Below are 26,356 nucleotides of genomic sequence, written 5' to 3'. Positions count from 1 at the left end.
GTATGTGGATGATAGGTATTCTGCTCATTCATTCTGTAAGTCATACTTGTCTCAGGAGGGTTTTAGTACTTGCCTTCTAACTGTCCAGATTTTCACAGAATGCTTAAACTTTGACTCGTGTTGTCACTCTGTTCCTCATAGGGTTTGTGGTTTGGAATTTTGGGCATTCAGTGAGATGGGGTTCATTTAAGATTGGTGGGAATTTCATTATTGGACATCACAGTGGAGAATGCATGGTAGATCCTGACCTTTCAGAGTTGCATTTTCGGGGTGTTTGGTATGGAATGTCCTCCTGTTCGAGGACATAACTCACAACTGGTGAGAGTTTTGCAGAACGTACAGATTTTGCCTCATGTTTTGGATCTGTTCCTCATGAAATTTGTGTCTGTCTGGCAAATCGCTGAGGTGATCAGACATTTGAAGTCTCTAAATAATGACATACATTTGGTGGAGAGGGTTGTCAGCTTTTGTACTAAAGGAAGTAGCTATATTAATAAGGAAGGGGGGTTTCTCAGCTTTTGTAGGAAAGAAAGCAGCTATATTAATAAAGGTGACATTTTTGTGGACTGCTTGGGGGTCTTGTAAGACATGTAAGACAGCCTTTGGCTGTTTTTTGACTGTGTGACAGCAAGGTGAAATTTCTGCACCAGTTAAGTCTTGTGAATTTTGAGTAAATTAAGGAACTAACTTTGATAAGATTGCCATGTAATACACTGGAGCTTTGTTATCCAGTTTTATTCGGCTAACATGTGCACTGTGAGTATTTGTCAAAAACTGACTAAGCCTAATATAAACAATGCCAGGGGAATTTCTGAAAGTAGCTGAGTCAAGATCTGTATTAAGAAATGGACTTCTCAGATTGTGGGGCTTGGCAGTGAGGCATGCATTGATTGGGGCAGCTCTTTTGCACTGGGCAACCTAGTAACATTTGGCAGGTGTACATCTGTCTGTAGCTTGGAGGTTTTCCATGCTTGTTCTGGATTTGTTCTGTACTAGTAAGGTGCTTGTGTGTGTGTGTTTTTGTATGTAGGAGATGGAGGAGACCTTTCATGCTGTTGTCGGAGTGCAGCACCAGTAGTTTCACCCTTGGTTCTTTATAAAGTGGAACAAATGGGCATAAGGTTGCATGGTTTTTAATAGCTCATTAATAACTTTATCCATGAGGCTCACAGGACAGTTAGATGATTAGTTTATTGATAGAATAGGTGGTGAGCCTGGGCATGGGGGCCAATGGGCCACTGTAGAGGCTGTGCAGTTGATGAACAGGTTAGACTCCTGGCAGCTCTTACTGTTGTCATTAAGAAGTTGGTTATGTGTGTACTGGGAATTTACAGTTTTCCTTTCTTTTTCAGGTGGAGAAGTGCAGACTGGGCATCAGTCGGTGACATGAAGGAAGGTGAAGGAGGCTGGGGCAGTGGATGTCCCGGCTAACAGACTGGTGCACAATGAGATCACAGATGGGGGGGGGCACCGAGTGAGCAACAGTCAGAGGTCTGAAGGAAGTGGATTTGAAAGGTAATGGATTCTGCTGGCTGGATGTTCCAGTTGCTGGATTGGTGCTCAGTGAGGTTGCAGGTAATCTTACTTTACTAAGTGATCATTAAGGCACACCAGAGTTGGTGTGGTTTACGGTAGTGTGGTGGTAAGTGAGGAGGAAGTATGTTGGGTGCAGGGTAAAGCAGGGTTGAAGATTGTTTTGGGGAAGTCTGGCATTCCCATGGTGGGGTGGAGTCACAACACTCATGGGATCATAGGAAGTTACTGGGTCGTTGCTTCTAGAGTCCTTACAAACTATCCAAGTTCAACACTTATTACCACATACAGCACCTATTGCCTTGTCCAAGGGGACATGGGTGGAATCATTGGTGTGAGTTTACGGTTACCCATGCAGTTATTTAAACTGCGTTTGTAGATGGCCAGGGTGGTGTTCTGTTTGCCATGAAATTGGACTTTACTCCAAAGGAGTGGTATCTTCTGGGAGAGGATTCTGTCCCTCATGCTAGTTCTGCAACTGTCACATACCAGTTTAAAGTCTTTAGAATGAGTTTCACATGTACCATTTAACTTGCACTTCAGGCAGAATGGAGGGGGTTCAGTATATGTATTACTTTTAAGAGTAGTGGATATGTAAGGTATTGGATGATTTGTTATCTACATGGAAGCTAGAAAGCTTAAGCAAGGCATTGTTTTGGAATTCCTTGCTGAAGTAGGCCATGTTATAATTCCTTACTAGATTCCAGGTAACAAATGGAAGGAGAAGTTTCAAAGGGAAAGCCAAGGACAAGCAGCAGATTAAGGCTGTTCAGCTTTTGGGCTTGAGGCTGCATGTTGGTCAGTTTACCCTGGTAATTTTGGGTGAGGGTTAGTAGGTGCATTGTTTTAACATTGTGCTGCCTTTTGGTGCATTTTGGTGAGATGGCATTTAGGCTGATGGATAGGGCAGTTTATGGGGATTTGCATTTGTTTACAAATGTGGCAGATGATATTGGGTTGTGGGCATAATTTGGGGATTGGCTAGTTAGATGGCAGGAAGGATGATTGGGGGGATGTTGAATATTTGGAATTTCAATTTAATCTGGTGTAGGAGCTTTAGAGGGAGTTGCTGGGGATTAGGGTTCATTTTCATCCATTTAGTATGGCAGTGGTATGGGTTATGGTGTGTTGCTAGACGAGGTATGTCAGGTTGTGTTAGGTTTAAAGGCTTGTTGCAGGATTTATTTTGGGTCACCTTTTATAAGGAAGGCATATGGTAGGGCACTGGGAGATTGGTTACATTTACGTTGCAACTGCCTGTGAGAAGGAGTTTGGGACAGATTTAGTTATTCGTCAGGTTTGGGAACAAGTTAAAGTATTTCAGTTGGTTATGGGGGATTTAACTGCAAGTAGTATGGTTGCACAGGAACAAGACTATGTGAACTTACTAAATTTTAGTTGGTGGTTCATTGGTTTGAGGGGTTGGGGTAGTTTTGATAGTGTGAAGATTGTCAGACGTTGGCTATGGTCAAGATAGCTTTAGTTGCGAGGGGTGGTGTAGGTAATTGGAGGTTTATTGGGTTATAGTACATGTGGCTGTTATTTTATGGATGTATTGAAGTTATTCTGGTGGTGGTAGTTGGGCAGCAGATGCTATGATGGTTGTTAAATGTTTTCTTGTTTATAATGGATAGCAGGTATGATGACAAGATTGCTATTCACTTGGTTTTTAGAGAGGGGATTTTATTTTGGTCACTTTATGCACAGGGTGGTAAAATAGGGCTGCAGTTAGGTCTGATGGTATGCAATTGCCCTTGCATGGCTTCACGTGGCATTGGGCTTAGTCTTATGGTGGTACATTTGATAGATAATGATCTGGGAATCATTAAGAAGTTACTCTTGGTAGTTAGGATAAGTGAGAATTTAGTTAATATACAGAGGTTCTGCAAAGTTATAGTTATTATGTTAGCATTGGAGAAGGATCATTGGTATAATTTCAGCTGTTTAGACAGCTGGCAGCTTTGAGTATATATGATAGGGGTTTGTGAGGTGATGACAGGGATCCAGTTTGGTTTAGAGAGGATGGAGTACACCGAATGATCTTTGGCTTAACCTCTTTTAGGTGCAGTTAGGTTGTTGGAAGCTTTGGTTGAAGGGAGGGGAACAGCCTGGTCAGGCTGATGGATAGAGAAGAGGGGCAGGCTTGCCCTCTTCTGTTCCCCCTCTGTTGTTGGATGTTCATTTTAATGAGTTGGGAAAAGAAAGTGAGCAGTTGGACCCTGCTTGATTATTAAAACGAGTGAGTGGCGGTAAGGATGCTCCTTATTTGGTTGGATGTTTAACTCTAAGTAGTAAATGAAATACGTGATGGGACACTGCTTCATAAGTAAAATAAGTGAGCGGAGGTAAGGACGTTGCTTATTTGATTGGATGTGTAATTCTATAAATGGTAAATGAAGTGAGTGGTGGGACGCTGCTTCATAAGTAAAATAAGTGAGCGGAGGTAAGGATGTTGCTTATTTGGTTGGATGTTTACCTCTAAGTGATAAATGAAGTGAGTGATGGGACGCTGCTTCATAAGTAAGGTAAGCAAGTGGAGGTTGGACGCTGCTTACTGGATCAGGATGAATAAGGTCACACTGTCCTTGTTAACATTACATGGATGTTTGTGCTGTGATTAATACTGACTATACTATGTTTCAGTTGTAATTAATAAATACTGGCTAACAAAGTTATGTTTGTGCACGTTTAATAAAGATATTCAAACATCAGTTGGTGTGATGTTTTTTATTGAAGGGGATCAGGACAAATGAGGTTTGGTAACAAACCAATTTGTCCAAGGGCATCTTCAGAGGGGGGTTAGATGAATATAGTATTGGGAAGTTGGAGGGTAGGGGGGGGATGAAAGGGTTAAATGGGAATGAGGGATGACTGGGAGGAAATGAAGTAAGAGTAGGGAGGGGCTTAAGGGGTTTAGGCAAGTGTAACTGGGTAAGGAGTCACATTTTGGCATGAACATGCTACGTGCCCTCCTCCCTTTTTTGGTGGAATAGTGGGGATTGTGGATTGTGGTTATTTTATCAGTCTGGTTCGGGCATAGAAGAGGGGCAGGCTTGCCTTCTTCTGTTCCCCCTCTGGTGTTGGATGTTCATTTCAATGAGTTGGGAAAAGAAAGTGAGCAGTGGGATGCTGCTTGATAAATTAAATAAGCGAGTGGAGATAAGGATATTGCTTATTTGGTTGGATGTATAATTCAATAAATGGTAAATGACGTGAGTGATGGGCCACTGCTTCATAAGTAAAGTAAGCGAGTGGAGGTATGGATGCTGCTTACTGGCTCAGGATGAGCAAGGTCACACTGTCCTGGTTAACATTACATGGATGTTTATGCTGTGATTAATACTGACTATACTATATTTCAGTTGTAATTAATAAATATTGGCTAACAAAGTTATGTTTATGGAAGTTTAATAAAGTTTGTCACAAGTCAGTTGGTGTTTTTATTGAAGGGGACCAGAACAAATGCAGTTATGCATGTACTTATGATGGAGCTTTTCTCCCTAGGCTTCCAGTGAAAATGAGCATTGCACAATCAACAAAGACAAATAAATAAATTACTCTACTTAATAAACTAGGCCATGGTTACAGCTTAACTTCCAGAAATCAACCTGGTTCAAAGACATATCATCCACTTTTGTGAATGATTTAAAAATGCATAGTTCAACAGATGAGGATCTGAAAGCACAACTGCAAATGGTTAAAACTTTTTCAGTTGATGTAAGAAATGACATTTGGTCTTGATAAATGGATAAAAATAACATTTGTAAAATTACATTTGCTGCTCCAAAAAATATCAACCTGGGACAGGAATGTGATATAAATGAACTTGTACAGGGTGCCATCTATAAATATTTAGAAATAGATGAAGGGTTGTCAATAAAACCTGAACAAATGAGAGCAAACCTTGGCAATGAATACTTCAGAAGGCTAAAAGTTAATATTGAAAATTGCCTTGCCATCTAGGAATAAAGTCCAAGCTATAGATCAATTTGGTCTTCATGTTCTAATTTACAGCTTTGGTGTGATTGATTAGTTCCAAACAACATTGAATCAGTCGGACAAGAAAACAAGAAAAAATGTTCTGTGCTTATCAAATGACATATAAAAAATACTGCATATCAAAATTATATATTCCTTAGTCAGAAGGAAGTATGGACCTCTTCGAAACTGACTACATGTATAGGTTTGCAGTCATGAGACAGCATACAAATTTGCTGATCTTGTCAGTTTTTAACATAGTGAAAGTTCTAAAGCATGAAGAGAAGATGTTTAAGATGACATCTTTGCTTAGTTTAGCAGAAGCATTTTAGAATTGGAATCAAGCCAGAAGTATATGTGAGTCAGACAACAATGAATGTGTCAAAAAACAAACACAATGGTATAAAGAAATGGACCAGAAGAAAAGAAAATGAGAAAGTCCAATAAAGTAGTGGCAACTATAGAAAAATCCTAGAACAACCACATGTTAACTAAGATTTAATGTAGGAATGGTTAAAGAGAGGTGCATTTAAACCAAAAGATGAAAGGTAATAAAGGCAGCCCAAGATTTGGTTTACAACGTCTATTGAAAAAGAGGGAGAAACAGACCAGCACAGTTTATGTAAAACAGAACTAGAAACAGTTGCAAATCCCAATGTCTGTGTGTGTTAGACTCATGGCTGGGAGTTTTTATACTGAAAGGTGCAACAATGTGACAAGCCTGTTGCAATGGGGATTGTGCAAACACTACAACATAGCAGTAGTTGAAAAGTATTGGAAATGAACGCCAAAACATTATTGACTATACTAGAGAGATGGATCACATGGGATCAAAGCCGGATCATGGTCAAATGGGGCTCTAGGCAGGGTAGTGAATGCCCCTCCAGCACCCCCTAACCCTCCGCAGTCATTCCAGTATCTCATTACTTGGCTATTTCTCCCTAATTACCATAAATACTGTTCCATAAATACAGTAAAAAAATGAAAACTCCAGCAAAGTTAGAACTTCTACTGAGTGACCTCCCAAACATCTTGTATCAGAGGCACATGGGATATATGCAAATGATAGTGTGGTCTCCTTTAAGGCCCCCGAGCCGGCGGAAAACAGTACTCAAGCCGCTGAATCACTTACAAATGCCTTCTACCAGAACCTGCAGGACTGCATGGATAAGGCAATCCCAAGCAAAACAAAGACTCTTTGTACCAAAGGCAAGCGTCCAGTCTGGTGGACCCCAGCCATAAACAAACTCTACAACAAAAGGAGGAAGCTACTACAAGATAGAGCAAAATCCTTAAAAGGTAAGACACCCTTGATCACTATAAGTAAAAAACTAAGAGCTCTCATAAAATCATCCAAAGCAAATTTTGAGAGAAAAATAGCTAAAGACTCAAAAGACAATCATAAGGCATTCTTTAGCTATGTTAGAAACCTGGGAGGAAACTCCCAGATATGCTCAGAACTAGTCCAAAATGATGTGAAGATTACTGATCCCACAGACATTGCCAACATACTGGCTGACAGGTTCAGTGCAAACTTCTCCCCCCCCTCCCCCCCAAAAGGAGAGATATCTATACCAAACGATTGCAGCCCCCCAAACATTTCCAACGCCCAAGTTAGAACTGCTCTCTCCAAAGCAAAAAACACAGCATCCATGGGACCCGATGGTGTCCCCGGCTGTGTGCTCCACGAACTCAATGAGGAATTAAACCCACATCTAGGACAGCTATTTAATCAAAGTCTTACCTCTGGATACGTACCCAGGGAGTGGCGCACTGCAATTGTGGTCCCACTTCACAAAGGCGGTGCCTCCACCGACCCTGGAAATTACCGGCCTATTAGCTTGACAAGCCTTATCTGCAAAGCCATGGAGAGGATCATAATGGACCTCATAAATAAAGACATAGGGAATTTGCAGACCTTGGATCCAACCCAGTTTGGCTTTGTCAAAGGCAGATCATGCCTTTTAAACTTGGTTGACTTTTTCAAAACAGTCACCAAAGCCATTGATGAGGGAAAGGCAGTCCATACAGCCTACCTCGATCTGGCGAAGGCCTTCGATACAATACCTCACTCGGGTATCATTGAAAAACTCATCAGCTTAAATGTTAACCCATACATCACAAGATGGGTTGCAAACTGGCTGAGTGACAGAACCCACAGGGTCAGAGTTGCTGGCGCCATGTCAGACTCAAAGCCTGTCACAAGTGGTGTCCCACAGGGCTCAGTCCTGGGCCCACTCTTGTTTGGCATCTACTTTTCAGTACAAGCAAACACAGGAGGGTTATGGCTGACAAAGTTTGCAGATGACTGCAAACTGGGCGCCATAGTAGAAAACACATCTGACACAGATATCCTTCAGAAGGGTCTCACAGAAACGGATAACTGGTGCCAGAGCCATGGCCTAAAGTTAAATGCCAAAAAATGCATAGTCATACCCTTCGGGAAAAACAAGGTTACCCCTAGCTACCAAATAGGTGGCAATCCACTGAGCACAGAAGAAGTTATCAGGGACTTGGGGACCCAGGTTGATTGTAGTCTGTCATTCGACACCCATGTAGCTAAAGTAGTTAGGAAGACCTTCTACATTGCCCACCTTATCATGAAGGGATTCTCATCTAGATCAAGTGAGGTCATGGTCTCCCTTTACTCATCACTCATCAGACCAATGATTGAGTACAATGCCCCATTCGGAATGTATCTGACCCGACACTTGCAGCAGCTGGAGAGGCCACAAAGTTCCTCACCAAAAGGATGAAGGGTCTAAAAATTCTGTCATATGCTGCCCGACTGAAAGAACTCCAGCTCTATTCAGTCGCTTAACGCTTGCGCAGAGGTGACCTTTGCCTAACATACAAGGCCATGTCAAACCCAGATTTGATGAATATGCTTCACCTCAAAAAATCTAGATCCATCAGAGCCACAAGGGCGGGAGACTTAAACCTCGACACGGCTATTAATAGGACGTGCTGGAGGGATAGATTCATCACCCAAAGACTCCCTATGCTGTGGAACAAAATCCCGGTATATGTGAGGCAGAGCACCTCGCTGGCCTTGTTCAAGAGAAATCTTGATCAATGGATGGGAGATCACAGATATACCCCAGGGATTACCTCAGTGTCACTGCTCGACAGAGGCACAGCAAAATAATGGGTATAGTTCCCCATACTTAAGGGGTGGTGTAAGCCACAAAACGATGGGCTAGGCTTATAAATGCCCTCGGGCAGATAGCCTAGTATGAACCTATGAACCTATGAACCTATGAACATCAACTGTTTTAGCTAAGTGGCAATTCTGAATGTCCATGACTTGTTTAATCATTTTACTGAAAAATTTCAGGCCAATAAAGCCAAACCCCACTAGCTGTAGATATGCATATTTCGGCCTTGTTATGACCTCATCAGCACAGCACAAGCAGAGTGTTTGACAAAGCATTAAAAACACAGGGCTGTTATACCCATCTGATATCCATTATCATTAGGGTCATTGCAAAAATATCCCAAACAACAAACTAAAACAATAAGTAAGAAGGTCACTGAAAAAACAATCAGTAAAAACAAAATAAAAATGCCAGCAAAGCTAGAACTTCCACTGAGTGACCTCCCAAACCTCTTGTATCAGAGGCACATGGGATATATGCAAATGATCCTTATGAACATCAGGTGTTTTAGCTAACTGGCAATTCTGAATGTCCATGACTTGTTTTATCATTTTATTGGACAATTTGGTCACTCAGTGGAAGTTCTAGCTTTGCTGGAGTTTTCATTTTGTTTTTACTGATTAGATTTTCAGTGACCTTCTTACTTATTGTTTTAGTTTGTTGTTTGGGATATTTTTGCAGTTACCCTAATGATAATTGACATTAGTTGGGTATAACAGCCCTGTGTTTCTAATGCTTAGTCAAACACTCTGCTTGTGCTGTGCTGATGATGTCATAACAAGGCCGAAATATGCATATCCACAGCTAGTAGGGTTTAGCTTTATTGGCCTGAAATTGTCCAGTAAAATGACAAAACAAGTCATGGACATTCAGAATTGCCAATTAGCTGAAACACCTGATGTTCATAAGGATCATTTGCATATATCTCATGTGCCTCTGATGCAAGAGGTTTGGGAGATCACTCAGTGGAAGTTCTAGCTTTGCTGGAGTTTTCATTCTGTTTTTACTGATTGGTTTTTCAGTGACCTTCTTACTTATTGTTTTAAATCCCTATTAGTAGAATCTTAAGCAATTAATGTAACCCATTCAATTCAACAGGAAGCCCCACCTTAGCCTAAAATAGCACAGAAAAATTTAATGAATGGATTGTAAGGGCTACCACAATTAATTTATATGAATTGTAGTAGTTCCGAGTGGGTTACCAAAGATAGTTCACAAGATGCATTCCCTCATATATACACTATATTTATGAAATCCTGGGTTAGCCATATATTTGCAAAGCATACTGAAGAGTTATTATTATTTTTAATAAGAATCAGTTGTTGTTCCTGTGGCAAAAATATGTATTGTAGAATAAAGATTCCTTAAAGCATGCAGTTGTTGCCACAATGTAAATAGCATGTGCTGCGATTACTTTTCTCTTTACAACCTGGCATTGTAATGATGGCTACATGCGCTAATTAACCATTGCTTGTGAGAAAGAGATCATTTTAAGAAGTGCAGCAGATTTCTGTAAAAAAAAAAAAAAACATTAAAGCTGATCTGAAACTACAGAACTAAAGACAAGTTTCGATATTCTATACTTTATGATTAAAGAAATACCAGTATTCATTCAAGGTCAAGGTTCTTACACAGATGTAAACCAATTCCCTGCAATAGTTATGCTCATGTGTTTGCTGACCAGACACATAAGACTGCAGAGGTAACTGCAAGCATCTTCTACATACAAAATAAAAAATACTAACAGACAACCAGCAACACCTTTCACTGATCTCCATTCCAGTCCTACCTAATGATGGACCAAACAAAATTGCCACACAGAAATCATAACATTCCTTTGCATATTTCAAACCAAGGAACCTTGAACCACGTGTCATTTGACTCAGTGTGCCCTCAAGTGTGTGCAAATAAATGCAGTCAGACTGGAGGCAAAGCTCTCAACTGCATAGCTCAAAAATCAAAAGCAATGCCAAATATAGTACAGGACAAAGGCCAGGTTCATACGTTAAATATATATATATATATATATATATATATATATATATATATATATATATATATATATACACATATTAGTTGAACAGTTGCTACAGTAACAGATTTTGTATTAACTTGCATTTTCTGAAGGATGTGATGTCTGCTGCTCAAACACCTGTCATTATTTACTGATTTCAGTCTTCAACAATTTGCCAGAAAACCACACATTATATGGATAACAGATCAAAACTATGAAGCAAAATTGGGGAAGCTCTGGGAAGTCAGGGACAGTTGAGAATTGTCAATCGTGAAGGAAAAGTAATTTTCCTTGTCAATACAAATATACAGAAGGTGAGTTTAGCACGGAAATAGCTAGCTGGTATGCTGTCTCTGATTTCCTGTGATAGTCCAGAAATTTTAGCCTGCAGTTTTTTGTCCCTTACTTTGTGATTTTTGAGATAGTCAGAGGGAGTCAACAGTAATTAAATAAAAAAATTACAATCCATTTTTCAGAAATGGCAGTTCAATTCATATTTATTTATTTTATTTATTTAACATTTGTTTACCGGGAAAGTCCGACTTGGAATTAAGCCAATTTTCAGCAGAGGTCCGGGGAGAAATGCACCAGACGCATGTTTTTGAAACGTAGGAGGAAACAGGAGCACCCAGAGGAAACCCACACAAACATGCAGACTCCACACAGAAGGCACTGAAGGCACTCCAGTGCCTAGAATCAAACTGGACAGCCTTTTGCTGTGAGGTGACAATGCTACCAATGCACCACTGCGCCATCTTGAATATTGTTAGAATGCAAACTTTTAAGAAATTCCCCATGTTGTAGGGCTTCATGTCAGATTCTTTTCTACTTTATGCTAGACTCCTAGGATAAGGGGTTGAAGCTATATGGTTGACACTCATAAAAGATGGTTTCCAGGTTCTGAAATGTACAGTTTATTTAGCATATGCTGTAAGGGCACTATTTATTAACATGGGAATATCATTTATGAGTATGGCTTTCATCTGCATTATCGTAAATATGTTCATGGAAATTCACTAATGACAAAGAAAAGAAGTAGTCTGTCAGAAAAACTTGTATTACATATTCAGCTTATAGCTGTATATAGTGTTGTGAGTGTGTGTGCGTGTGTGTATGTGTGGTGCTGTCAGTCAGTGGTGACTCCAGATTCTTTTTCATGTTGGGGCACAATAATGGCACACTAGCTAGCTAGTGGGACACAGAGGACACGTGGAAAAAAACACCAAAACACTACCAATAAATCATAGAATCCATGTTAAAAACTCACCCATAATCCATTGTTACAAATAATAGACAATTACACTAGGGAAAAACAGTGAATGTCATAATCTTACACAATCTGGCAATGTTCACAACACAGAAACGCTACTAATGTGCCATGTTCAAACATTATGGTTTGGATGAAATGCTGGTATTCTACAGTGAAAAAAGTCAAAGGTGTAGTTACTAATACAACAGAGTTTGGAAAATGTCACGCAGAAAGACATTTTATCTCAGTAGAAAGAAAAAAATATATCATTAACCTTAATTCAGGAACAGAAAGATGGACTTATTTTGTTTCAGATGCATTGTAAGGAAAATCTTTTTGAAAAAAATACTGCACATTTTGCCAACTTTAAAGATAAAACACGTCTTCCCACTGCAGACACTGGTGAATAGCAAAGTACTTTAAATGTCTACTAAATGTTCTATGATGTTTTTATTTATTTATTGTATTTTGTTTACCAGGAAAGTCTGACTGGGCACAAGTCCCATTTTCAGTGGAGGCCAACGAGAAAAGCTCCACATAAAATACATTTTTACAATGAACAGCAGTAACAAATTAAACATTTTAAGCATTACTTTGCAGGCATTAGTAAGACATAAATAGTAAAAACATTTATCATATACACTAGCAGTTATATTATTATACATAAACCAAAGACATATTTACATGTAATAGCTGGAGATACAAGAGCAATGATAAGTGCAGGCAAACATAGGAGGATTGTGGCTGACAAAGTTTGCAGATGACAGCAAACTGGGCGCCATAGTTGAAAATCCATCAGACACAGATATCCTTCAGAGAGTTCTCATAGAAATGGATAACTGGTGCCAGAGCCATGGCCTTAAGCTAAATGCCAAAAAATGTATAGTCATACCCTTTGGTAAAAACAAGGTAACCCCAAGTTACCACATAGGTGGCAATCCATTAAGCACAGAAGAGGTTATCAGGGACCTGTGGACCCAAGTTGACAGTAACCTTTCTTTTGACACTCACATTGCCAAAGTGGTTAGGAGGACCTTCTACATTGCCCACCTGATTATGAAGGGATTCACATCCAGATCAAGGGAGGTCATTGTTCCCCTGTACTCTTCACTTATCAGACCAATGATTGAGTACAATGCCCCATTCGGAATGTATCTTACCCGACACCTGCAGCAATTGGAAAGACCCCAAAAGTTCCGCACCAAAAGGGTAAAGGGGCTCAAAAATATGCCATATGCTGCCCGACTGAAGAAACTCCAGCTCTATTCAGTCGCATACTGTCTGCTCAGAGGTGACCTGTGCCTGACATACAAGGCCATGTCCAACCCGGAATTAATGGACATGCTCCACCTCAAAAAATCCAAATCCACCAGAGCCACAAGAGCAAGAGACTTAAACCTCAACACGGATATAAATAGGATGTGCTGGAGGGACAGATTCATCACCTAGAGACTCCCTATGCTGTGAAACAGAATCCCGGTCCATGTGAGACAGAGCACCTCGCTGGCTCTGTTCAAGAGGAGTCTTGACCAGTGGATGGGAGATTGTAGGTTTACCCCGGGGATCATCTCTGTATCACTGCTGGACAGAGGCACGGCAAACTAATGGGTATAGTATTCTTCAACCTAAGGGGTGGTGAAAGCCACACAACTCTGGCTAGGCTTATAAATGCCCTAGGGCAGATAGCCTAGTATGAACCTATGAACCTATGAACATAGATCCAGTATGTATATTGACATAAATTATGCTGGACGCCAGTAGAGCAGGAACAGAAAATAGAGGAGAGATTGAAAGACTATAATCAGAATAATCAATAGTCAATCAAAACATGAGTAGAAAAAGTTCTGATAGTGGACAGGTTGCGATAACAGTAGATAGGTAAGGGGATGAGGAGGGTAAGAAGGGGGTATTAGTAGGAGAGGATTAAGGATATAGGTTAGTTGGAGCAAGTAGAAGCAAGAGTGTCAGTTAACAGCTCCTGGATTACAGTGATAGTTTTAGCACCTCATGAATAATGTGGGAGAGGGTCTGCCAGCATTGGACTAAAAAACTGGAAGCCTTAAAACATGCAGTTCAGATAGTTTATTTTGTTGAGCATTTACAACTACTATTTGAGAGGTAAGAACTGCTCTAAGAAGATGAATAAAAGTAAATGAAACAAACACAAAATGAAAATTAAAATAGGTTCCAGAAGCTGTGCAAGATACCCGTGAATCACAGTACTGACATTCTATTTACATGGAAGTTAAAGGATATGATTTCCTTGTGTCCAGCATGACTCACATAAAGGGAGCTTTAAGTGGATCCTTTAAAAAAAAAACTCCAAGATCACTTTACAGTGACAGGTCCACTGAAATGTAATAACCATACACATTTAATGATTCTGATGCATTAAAAAAGTCAGGCTGCAAAGATATAATGAAATAACTTAGATATAGTGGCAACCATAATTTACTTATTTATGTCTGATGAGTACATGCACACATTCCATTCCCAGCACAGTGGTGGCTGGCAGAATGGTGCACAGCATGTCAACCAGTGAGACAGGAGCAGAGGCAAATGCTGACTCCTTGGTATCAGTTGAAAAGAGTTTGGAAGATATATTTACAAAGAAAGAGACTGTGGATGAAGTTGTGGAGGATACAGAGGAGCTATTTCAAAGGAATTTTGTTTGATAGCTTGATTGATAGAAGAGAATGGAAACTATTTATCTTGGGGTGAGATTATGAACAAGATTCAAAAGGAAGAAGTGAAGGATATACACAGGAAAAGATTTGCAAAAGTAGTAAGGGAAAAGAGAGAAGTAAAAAATGGGTAAGAAGATAGAAGAAACAGAAAAAAAGAAATAAGCTGTGCATATACAGAGTAAGAAAGAAAAAGAGATGGACAAGTATGGTACACGGGACACAGTGATTGTGTCTAAGAATCATAGCACAAGAGGTAATAATGTTTGTTTTGATAAAAAAGAGACATATTGTGACATTTTTTTTCAGACTGCTAAAGGATTAGAGACTTTCTTTGGGAAGTATGGTAAAAGAAAAGGCATGCGTCCACGCAATAATTATATCAAGACTTTTTATTGTGAAACAAAAGAAAGTGCTTATACATTTTGAACAGAGACAGAAAGAGAAACTGTAAAAATATTTATTAATGCATTTTGTAAAAAAGTTGAAGACATTTCAAAAGTAATAGATAACAGAAGACTATGGACTGGGGAATGGGATTGTAATGTTATTCTGAAAATATAAAATGACAGAATTGTACATATTCCAAGCATGAACAAAATAGGGCTGTTATAAAGTATTGAGGAAAACCAAAAACATGTTTTCTGTGGAAAAGAGGGACATTTTGTAGGCAAATGTGATAAGCAGAAATGTTTTGTATGTGTGGAGTTTGGACATGATGCAAAAAATGTGAAATGAAATGCTATAAATGTAAACAGACAGGACATTTATGGCTGAATTGTATAAAAGAGTGTGATGCCCCTGCACGGGCACAGTAATCAAGGAGCCTCAGTCCTCACCACTGGCAAGTGAGGGATGTACACAATGGGAGGATGACACACATACACACAGTAAAGTACAATTTCCCTTAAGAACACAGAGATCACAGTCAGTCTGGGGCTGGTTTCTCCCTCTTTCTCCAGATCGCCAATAAGACTCCCCACTGGCACAGCTATAGGGTTGAGATCTCAGCTGAATGGTCAAACGAAGACCTCCAACACCCTCTGCGTCCAACCAGTGGTCCGTGTCTTTGCCCAAGTAGCTGACATACAAACACTTTGAGATTTGATTTATACACAAACAGACACACACACACACACACACACACACACACACACACACACACACACACACACACACACACACACACACACACACACACACACCTGGGGAAGGCTGGTACAGGTTTGTTAGCTATGCCCCCTTCTGCCCAAACTATAAGGTAGTTATCACTGCCACCAATCCCTCCTGATCAGCTACTTAAGCCCCTTAACAAAGGGTGAGCAATCCTACTATGTAATGTTACTATTATCCAAATGGTAAGTGTGACCAAGACTTGCAAGGCTATTTAGAAGTGGCCTTTACAGTGTCACCAAATACATATGCAAGTAGTCTAACAGCTTAAATATGTGTTATAAATATCAGCCACAAAGATAGGTTTAAATATATTTAATAATAAATAATAAAATAATAAGAAAATACTCAATCAGCACAGTAACTACAGAGTTCAGAATCACAGGAAATATTTTAAAACAACATTGCAGGACAGTCTCAAATAAATACAGGACACATCTAATAATCTTTACTATATTCCTATCTATATCTAAGAGATACTATGCCCTAAGTAACTTACTTACAGACAACACGCAGGCAGAAGTGATGATGATGGATGTTTCAAGGTCAAAGACAAAATACAAAATGCAAACATTCTCTCTCTCTGAGAGAGTTTTTAAATTACTACCAAACATTACTGCTGGGTCACCTGCCTTCATTTTCCAGGCTAACAGAAACTAACATCTTTGTGTTAAAAATACACATCTCTCAGATGTTTGCTGAGAACTGGAAGTTGTAAAAAAACACTTTTACATTTTTAGAACTAATAATTACTTCTCTCCAAGACAATAGAAAAACCTCTAGCTCTAGACATTGTCTGCTTCAATGAAACTAACTTTTATAGCATATCAAAAAGCACTTAATTTCAACTTATTTTCTTGAAGTTTTGTAAGTTAATATTCTATGTTCCAGCAGGGTATGCTGTAGTTACATTCTTGAAGCTCAGTACATAACATACAGTTCTATATAAATCATATCAATATTCACAAATGACATAGAATTATTTACAAAATTCCAGATGGCTGGGCTGGCAGTGTCACAAAGAGCAAAAAGAAAAATATATGTGTATAGAAGAAAATGTATGTGAATGTGAAAAAAATAAAGAGCAATTACAACAGGAAGAACAACAAAATGATTTTGTAGAAAAGATAAATAACGATATTCAAAATGCAGACAGTGACAAAAAGGAAAGAGAAAAAGATGAATTAGAAACTGAGTCAGAAGCTAGTGATGGGGAGATATTGACCGAAATGTATGAAAGGAAATGAATAAAATACATAATTTCATATAGATTAAGAAGAGAAACAAATGATCTTCGAATTTTATCAGTTAATGTGAATAGTATAAGATGTTAGAGGTTTAACAAGGGAAGAAAGAATACAAACAAAAAACGTATAGAGAGAGGGTATCATATGGAATTTGGGAGGAGAAACTTGTTCAAGGATAGCAGTACTATATAGTACAGCAATTTCAGTATTAGATTTTACTTTAGTTAGATTAGGATGATTATTAGTGGTAGATCTAAGTTGGGAAAATAGAGTTTATAGACTTAAAGCAAAGTATGCATATGTAACATATAAAGAAAGAGAAAGGTTGTTTAAAGACATATTGGATTATTTAACAGTAAATATGGATATTATACTTAGGTGATTTCCATAGTGACTTAAGGAATAAAAATAAGAAAAAATAGACTAGATAAGAAAAAAATGAGGGAAAGTATGATGTGTGGAAATTTAGTATTAGGGAATATAAATACAAGTACATATAGGAGAGGAAATGTTAAAACAGAGATTATATCTTAGTTTTTGTTTAGAAATAGTCATAGAAGAAGCAGGATTTTCAGATCATATGGCAATATGAATAGCAATAGAAGAAAATAAAGAATATATAAAAACTAAAAAATTAATTAAAAGAATAACTGAGAAAGTGCAGAATTAGAAAGGAAAATATAATATATTGAAATTATGGAAAGGTCATAGAACTATGAGTGAGTTTTATAATAACTGGACAGAATGGTCGATGGAGTTTAAAGAGGAATATAAAAGGAATTATTTACAATGAGAACATGGACTAAGACAAAAAGAAACAAATAATGTATGGAAATGCAGAATAATATATTAGAAAGTTTAGAGAGAGATGAGAAAGTATGTTATAGAAAAGAAAAAGAAGAGATATATAAAAGAAATCAAGAAAAATAAAAAAATGTTGTATAAGCAAAGGTATATTTGCAAAAAAAAGGGAAGAAATATTTCCATATTTAATTAAAATGGTAAAAAAAAGAAAGTTGTATAATGAGAAAAATGAAAAATTAAAAAGGGAAAGTGGAAAAAACAACTTGGAAGTATTATAAAACTTGTAGTACAATATGTTAAAGAGATGGCAAAGAAAAGAGAGATGAAATTGAAAATGAATGGAAAGTTAAGCAATTTACAAAATAAATAAACAGATTAATCCAATAGAATTAGATATGGTGATAAAAAGGTAAATCTTAATTTTACAGCTCATTCAAATGGTGTAAGTTATTTAATGTATAAGAATATGGAGCAATGGCAAAAAGAAATCTTAGTGTGTGTGTGTGTGTGTGTGTGTGTGTGTGTGTGTGTGTGTGTGTGTGTGTGTGTGTGTGTGTGTGTGTGTTTATGTATATGTAAAAAATCCTCCCAGAATACCAAAAAACACAAGGAAACCAATGCGCACTATGGGAGCAGGCGTAAGTGCAATAAAATTATCGTTTTCAACCCGGATACCAAAGGTCTAGAAGATGGTAATATTTCGTCTAACTGACAAGTGTGGAGTCAAAGTTAAAGGAAGCGCTGAATTAGCGCAAATAAAACACAATGATAGTCGTTTGTTTAACACTGATAGTGGTACCAGTGTTGTTGTTCCGTCTTCTCGACAAATTTAAAGACCAGGTTGTAAAAACAAGCGCTTAACTAGCGCAAACAAGGCCAAACAGACAGCAATGTTAAAGTCAGCAGCAAAGTGAAATTTCTTGAATGCAGGTGGTTTTTCCAATAGCGAACACACTTTTTGGAATTGTTTGATGTTACAGGATTTTTTTGCTCCACTGCTGTCGGATACATTTATATCAGCAGTAAGTGACTTTATTTGGCTTCCGTCGAGGCTTTGGATACTGGTAACTGATATATTTTTTCCACTGCATTGTCTCTTTAGACCTGCATTCAAGAAATTTCACTTTGCTGCTGACTTTAACATTGCTGTTTGTTTGGCCTTGTTTGCGCTAGTTAAGCGCTTGTTTTTACAACCTGGTCTTTAAATTAGTCGAGAAGACGGAACAACAACACTGGTACCACTATCAGTGTTAAACAAACGACTATCATTGTGTTTTATTTGCGCTAATTCAGCGCTTCCTTTAACTTTGACTCCACACTTGTCAGTTAGACGGAATATTACCATCTTCTAGACCTTTGGTATCCGGGTTGAAAACGATAATTTTATTGCACTTACGCCTGCTCCCATAGTGCGCATTGGTTTCCTTATATATATATATATATATATCATGAATGGCTAAATTATGGTATTTTTACACAAATATTCCATAGAATTATGAGATTTATTTTGAAGAAAGGAGAGAAACATGAAATGAATAACTGGAGGAAAGTTTTGTTAAATAATACTAATTATAAGACATTTATGATATAATACAAATAAGATTAGAAAATAAGATACCATATTAGAAGATAATATTTATGCAGCTAAAAGAAAGGATGTCAGGAACTATTAATGCTTGTTAGAGAAATTATAGATGATTTTAAAAAAGAAAGTAAAGAAGCAAAATTATTAGTAGGAGACACAAATAAAGCATTTGGTACAATATATCATGACATGTTATAGAAAATAATGGGAGGATATAATTTTAGTAAACAAATTCAGAGAGTAATTAGATCAGTATATAGGAATCACAAAATAATTTTGATAAATGGCTAAAGTGAAGAGATAGAGATGAACAGGGGTTTTAAAACAATGATACCCAATAAGTAGTATTATATTGGTAATAGTGATGAATTGTATAGTAAAAAAAAAAACGAAAAAATGAGAAAAATGCAGTACACACAGAATGATGCTATAGAATATCCTGTCATCATATCTTATGTAGATAATATTATCTTTATGACCAAAGACAGTAAAATGATGGAATAATTGATTTTTGTGTTTAAATAATAGTTTACATTGAATGGGGATGTCACTAAATAGAGAAAAAAGTAAGAGATTTGGATCAGAGGAGAAGCTTAAGGGAAATTCAATTTGGAACATAGGAAATGTCTTCTTCTTCTTTCGGCTTTTCCTGGTTAGGTGTCACCACGGTGGATCATTTGTCCGCTCATAATTGGCAGTGGAGTTTTACAGTGTCAAGTTGCCAGCCCAATGTCCAACCTTCCACAGAAGGCGCACACATGCATGCACTCACACCTAGGGCCAATTTAGAGTGTCCAATCCACCTACAGCATGTCTTTGGGATGTGAGAGGAAATTGGAGCACCCAGAGGAAACCCACGCGACTACAGGGAGGACATGCACAGAAGGCACCCCAGCTGAGGATCGAACTGGAGAACCTCTTGTTGTGAGGCGGCAATGCTAACTGCTGCACCACCGTGGCCGCCCTCCACCACCGTGGAAGGAAATGTCAGTATTAGGAATAAAATTTGCTTTATTCAGCATTGTTTGGTAGTAACCGATGAAATTTTTTTAAGAAATAAAAAAATAGGGTCATATGTAGTATGTATAGATTATCTTTTAGAAAAAAGTGCATTTGATCAATTCCATATGGATGGGAAAATCGTCTATGTGGCTAGAGTACATATGATGCTAAAAGATTTGGAAAAATAGTTTATCAAATTCGTGTTTAAATTTATTTGGGAATCTAGATTAAACCAAGATAAAAGAGGAGGACTATATGTTGATAAGGAAGATGAAGGGTTGGGTCTGTTGAACCCTATAGTATATAGGGCATCATTGAATTTTTATAGGGTGTTAAAATGAATAAATGGAAACCAAAGAAATTTGTTAGTAAGATTATTTAAGACAAAATATGAAAGGGAAGGGAATGTAGTAAAATTGAATAAGAGGGAGAGAGACTGGAGAAATAAAGAAATAAAGATACATCAAGAAAAAATAAACATAAGTATAGAAGAGATAAATAAAAACAAGAAATTATGGTACAAAAACATAATGATGAAAAATTACTATGTGAACCCATGCAGACATTTGTCAGAATAAAAAAATAAAAGCAATAAAACAAAAAAAATTAAATGGTGTATGTAGAATGTGGAATGTCAAGCTTTTGTATGGAGGTTACAAATTAATAGATTGCTAATAAAAGGAAATACCCCTTATAAAAAGTAAATGAAGGGATATGTCTTCTTTGTGGTGAATTAGAAACTATAGAACATGTTTTTAACATGTAAAAGAGTAAAACAATATGGGAAAAATAATAGAGAAGAATATTTTGAAAGGAATACAGGACTATAAACAGATACATCTGGATATAATTGAATATGGATTTTATGAGAAATGAAGTCAGGAATATGTCAAAGATTTAAATAAGAAAATGTTTTGTATTGTATGGATACTACAGAATGAAAGACTGAATGAGATTATGTTTAATGGAAATTGGGTGATACCAAATATAATATGAAAAATCATGTGGTTGTGGAAAAAGGAGTGGGGGTTTATACAAGTGTGAAACAAAAAGTTGTAAGTGATGGAGGAATGTAGATCTAATATAAATGTTTGTAAATATGCACATTTTTATATAGTTGTATATAGTAAAGGATCCCTTCTCTTTTTGATAGTGTTGTGGGATTCACCTGAGCTACCACCAGTTCAGGCAGATGGGGCCTCAGTTTAACATCTCATTCGAAGGATGGTACACCCATGAGTCCAGCCAACACTCCCTCACTTTATGTTGACCTGCAGTGTAAGTATTGGAAGCATTAATCTAAGAAACTGGGGTGGCAATCAAACCCACAACTTTCTGCACCAAGGGTGAGTGTGTTCCCAGTTGAGCTACTAAGCAAGCAAACATATGTTAGTTTTTCCATCCTCTTCCAAAGAAAACAGTCCTGATAAAGACAACAACTGTACCAAGCAAATGCAACAAGATGAATTGCCTAATACTCAATTTCTCGTCTGCTGAAATAACACCAATAGAAATAATTTAGATCTGATTGTTTTGAGATAGCACCATGCTTTTGAATTTATTCTAGATGAAGCCAAAATAATGGGTCAGGATGAATCAGTAACACATTTTAAATATTACTCTAATTCACTTAAAAATTAAAAGAACATTTTTTAAAAAATATGCCATTTTTCAATAAAGAGAAATATAAAACTCTAATGACTGGTATTAATGACTGATTGTGATCATGAGTATTTTATCAGAAAATTGAAATGTTATGAGGTACAGGACAAATATCTGAAGAAAAATCAAGGGCATTTTGCAAAAGTAGGGGAAGCTGAGAGGTAGGAATAGCACTCAAAAAGGAAAGTCAGGCCACAATAACCCATTTGGGGATTTGAATACTTTTTTGGATGTGTAGGATTTTAAATGATCCAGTTTTTATTTCCTGACTGTTATTAGAACTGTCTATGAACAAGCCTCAGCAGAAGACATTAGGAAACTGTAGTTTTAATGAATGAAATAGTTGAAACTACATATTCTTAAATTCTTAAGCTGAGGCCTTTTTATTTTCAGACAGTTTAGTATGGTTTGACATTACCACAACATCCATTGCACCAACAAGCAAATGAATTAAAGACACTGCTACCCTAGTTAACCTTTCATCTTCAAAATATGGAACACTATACTATCTCTCATAAGACGGAACAAATGGGCAAAATGTGGAACCTTTGCCAACAACTAAGGAGGGAGCTTGCAACATGGTTAAGATGTCACTTTATACTTGTTTTATCAATTACCGAGTTCTTCAACCATTACAGCCACTTGGTAGAAGCAACTGAAGTTGTAAAAGCCCAAGGCCCCAGATGGACAAGCCAAGCAACCCCCCCCCCCCAAAAAAAAACAAAAAAACACACTCAGCTTCAGCCAGCATCAGGCAATCAAGCAATACAGGTAAATGGATGCTTGCAATGTCACAAATATCATACCATCTGTAACACCAACAAGCAAAAGAATCAAAGAAACTACAGCCACAGTCAACCTTCCATCTTCAAGATGTGGAATACTAAACTAGGTTGCGCAACGTAGAACAGATGGATAGAACATATTTGTTGTGGACTTTATACTTATAAAGAGTTCTTTGATAATCACAGTCTTTCTTTGCTTGTCAGAACAGCCATTTAGTTATAACTTAAACATTTTCTTTTACACTATTTATACAACAAAAATGTTATATAGCAGTTATAATACATTGTGTTTACCACACAACCAACTCTTCAAACATTAGAGACTTGAGAATAAGTTGAAGAAGTCCAGTATACCCATGGAAAAAAAAAAAAATAAAATAAGCATGCTATTCTGATATTCCTTTTTAGCATCTCTAGTTAAACATGCTCATTAACAACTTCCTTTCTCCCTCTCTTAGTTTTTATTATTTTTATTCTACCCACTACATTGCTAATATACAAACACACACACACTCACAGACACACACACACACACGCACACACACACACACACACACACACACACACACACACACACACACACACACACACACACACATACACACACACACAGCCACTTGTATGATTGTACACCTCCAATATTTGTTTGAGATGAAGTGAATGAATAAATTCATAAATAATGGCCCAGAAATCTATCTTATCTCATTGATGAACTCCCCTCTGCCATCTCAACTTCTTAGTTCAGTAATCAGAAATAAGGAACATAATCAGGAGCAGCTTTTAAACACTTATCTTATGTACTTAAAATGTTGATAGAATAATATGCTTTTCCTTATTAAGCATTTTTGAAGGATACAAAATCTGAAACTCAAATGCCTGTCATCATTTAGTAATTGCAATCTGCAACAATTTGCCAGAAGCCACAAATTTTACAAGGAACAGACCAAAATACCTCTCAGTTTCTTTGCTCATGAACTGTGGACAAAGCCAAAATAATGTCTCTTTATGTCAATGACATATACAACTTAACCTTGTATCATGTACATACTAACTATTGTTCAAACATTATGTACATACTAGCTATTGTCAAGCAATTCCTTTTATCTTTTTTACTTTCTTTGTTAATATTATCCACAGTCCCCAGGCCTGCACTGAAAATGGGTTCCTGTCCCAGTCTGACTTTTGGGTCACCAAATGTCAAATAAAATAAAATAAAATGAAATAAATAATGGCATAGAAAAAGTAACATTTTTAAAATATTATTTTATGTATTCATAAATCAGGTAAACCCATTGGACAAAGTGCCCCTTTTTAGGGGTGACCCAGAATCTGTGACTTGCTCAAAATCATAAAGTAGACAAAGTGAGGTGAACAGATTCAAGCTCTGTATCTTTGTCCACAGGAAGTAGTTTATTAATGATAAGTTAATGAAGTTAATGTTAACAGAGCATAAGTGTTAAATTAATGTACATTTTCTGAACAATAAAAACTATAAAACTGTAATGAATTGCATTATTGACAAACAGTGATCTTCAATGATTTACCAGAAAACAGGAGATAATGAAGGAAAGAGCAAAAATATGAGGCAAAATTAGTGATGCTTTGCTAAATGTGGGACAGATAAGAGGAAAACTGTTCTAATTCACTAAAAAAGTTAATAGAACAGGTTTGGTATATGCATGCATTTTCTGAACATTTGAACAACAAAAACTATTAAATTGTAATAACTAGTGTCAGGATGAAGTAGACAAACATTGTAGGTTCTGTTCAAGCAGCTTTATTGTATACAAACACAAACATATATACAAAGTAGCTGTCTCATGCATAGATGTTCGCATTCTGGCTGTACTCACAACATGGCACTGAAGTCAGCATGTGCTTCCTATTTATACTGCACGTTCAGGTCTAGAAATGCTTCTTAAAGGCATTGAAGTCAGCATGTGCTTCCTATTTATACTGCACGTTCAGGTCTAGAAATGCTTCTTAAAGGCACTGAAGTCAGCATGTGCTTCCTATTTATACTGCACGTTCAGGTCTAGAAATGCTTCTTAAAGGCACTGAAGTCAGCATGTTCTTCCTATTTATACTGCACGTTCAGATCTAGAAATGCTTCTTAAAGGTACAACACATCTGTTATTCTACAATTGGCATTACTTAACTCATTCCCTCCAATGGAGCTCTGGACATTTGTACTGTAACTTCCAATAGGTGGAGCCTAGACCTCTTGACAGAATCAAATTATGTTCTCATACTTCAAACAAATGTTCATATCTCTGGAACCACACGGGCTATGAAAGAAGTATAAATAGCATACTCTTCAGCACAAACTATTTTTATAGTGGTAGTATTCTTTAGGTTCTAGGTCTTAAACATAGCTCTCAACCTTTCATCTCCAAAATGAGGAACACTAGCCCTCATAATGTGGAACAAATGGGCAAAATGTGGAACATATACTAATGTCTTACTAACAACTTAAGCTAGGAAGGTCATAGGATAGTTAAATTATGCTGGCTTTACTTATAAAAAATATGTTTTAATGAATTAATATGATTCATTTCTATTTACCATGGATTTCACTTAAAAAATTCCTAACACTTAATGTGTTGCAGACCCTTTCAATATGTAACTTTGAGGAACATTAACTTTTTAAGACCCCAAATGAGGTACGTTCCTCATAATGAGGTACACTTGAGAGGTATGGTCTTATACTGAATTTTATAAGTCACAGAAAAACAGTAACTATTACATTTGTAATATTTTGTAAACAACTTGCAGTATATCTCAGCAAACACTCAAGTTACACAGATACTGTCAGCAGCATTTTATTCATCTAGCTGAGAGCTTTCATATGAGGCAAAGGAGTTCTGTCTGTGTTACTTGGTTGTGGAGATATTTATAAAAAAAAATTAAAACATGTTATCTATATAAATTAATATAATTAAAACAACAATTAATATCTATTTACCTGCACTAGACAGAGGTCAGATATTAATGTGGTTGAGTTTGCTACTGTGTAAGCTTTAAGATGAAATATTTTAAAACTTTGTACATAGCATAGTTTCAGAATTATTGATGCCAATGTGAACAATCAATATTTGATGCCTAGAAGTGCCAATAGGAGTTAACTGCAGGTGCAGCTGGAGGCATCACTCAGATGCAATGAGATAAAGACTATAAACCTTAGTGATCTTTAACCCTCAGTGATTTATCAGAAAATGAAGACTTGAGTAAAGGTGTGGCAGTTAGCACAGAAGATTAAGGTTCTACACTCTTAGTAAGCTGCTCCCTGTAGTCAAGAGTAGATGGTTTGATTCTTTCTACCTCCATTCACCTGCTGTATGACATCGAAGAAGTCACTTAACTAGATAGTGCTTCTGGGTTGCCCCTTCACTTGGTTTAAAAAATAGAAAAACAAAAAGATAGGGCATATGTAGCAGACCATATATTCATGTCCAGTTTCTGAACATCAAGGGCAGGGCTGG

This window comes from Protopterus annectens, chromosome 10.part0, assembly GCF_019279795.1.
Source record: "Protopterus annectens isolate FY-2018-M chromosome 10.part0, PAN1.0, whole genome shotgun sequence".
Lineage (NCBI taxonomy): Eukaryota > Metazoa > Chordata > Ceratodontiformes > Protopteridae > Protopterus > Protopterus annectens.
The sequence above is the reverse complement of the archived record's forward strand: the minus strand, read 5'-3'. Positions refer to the sequence as shown.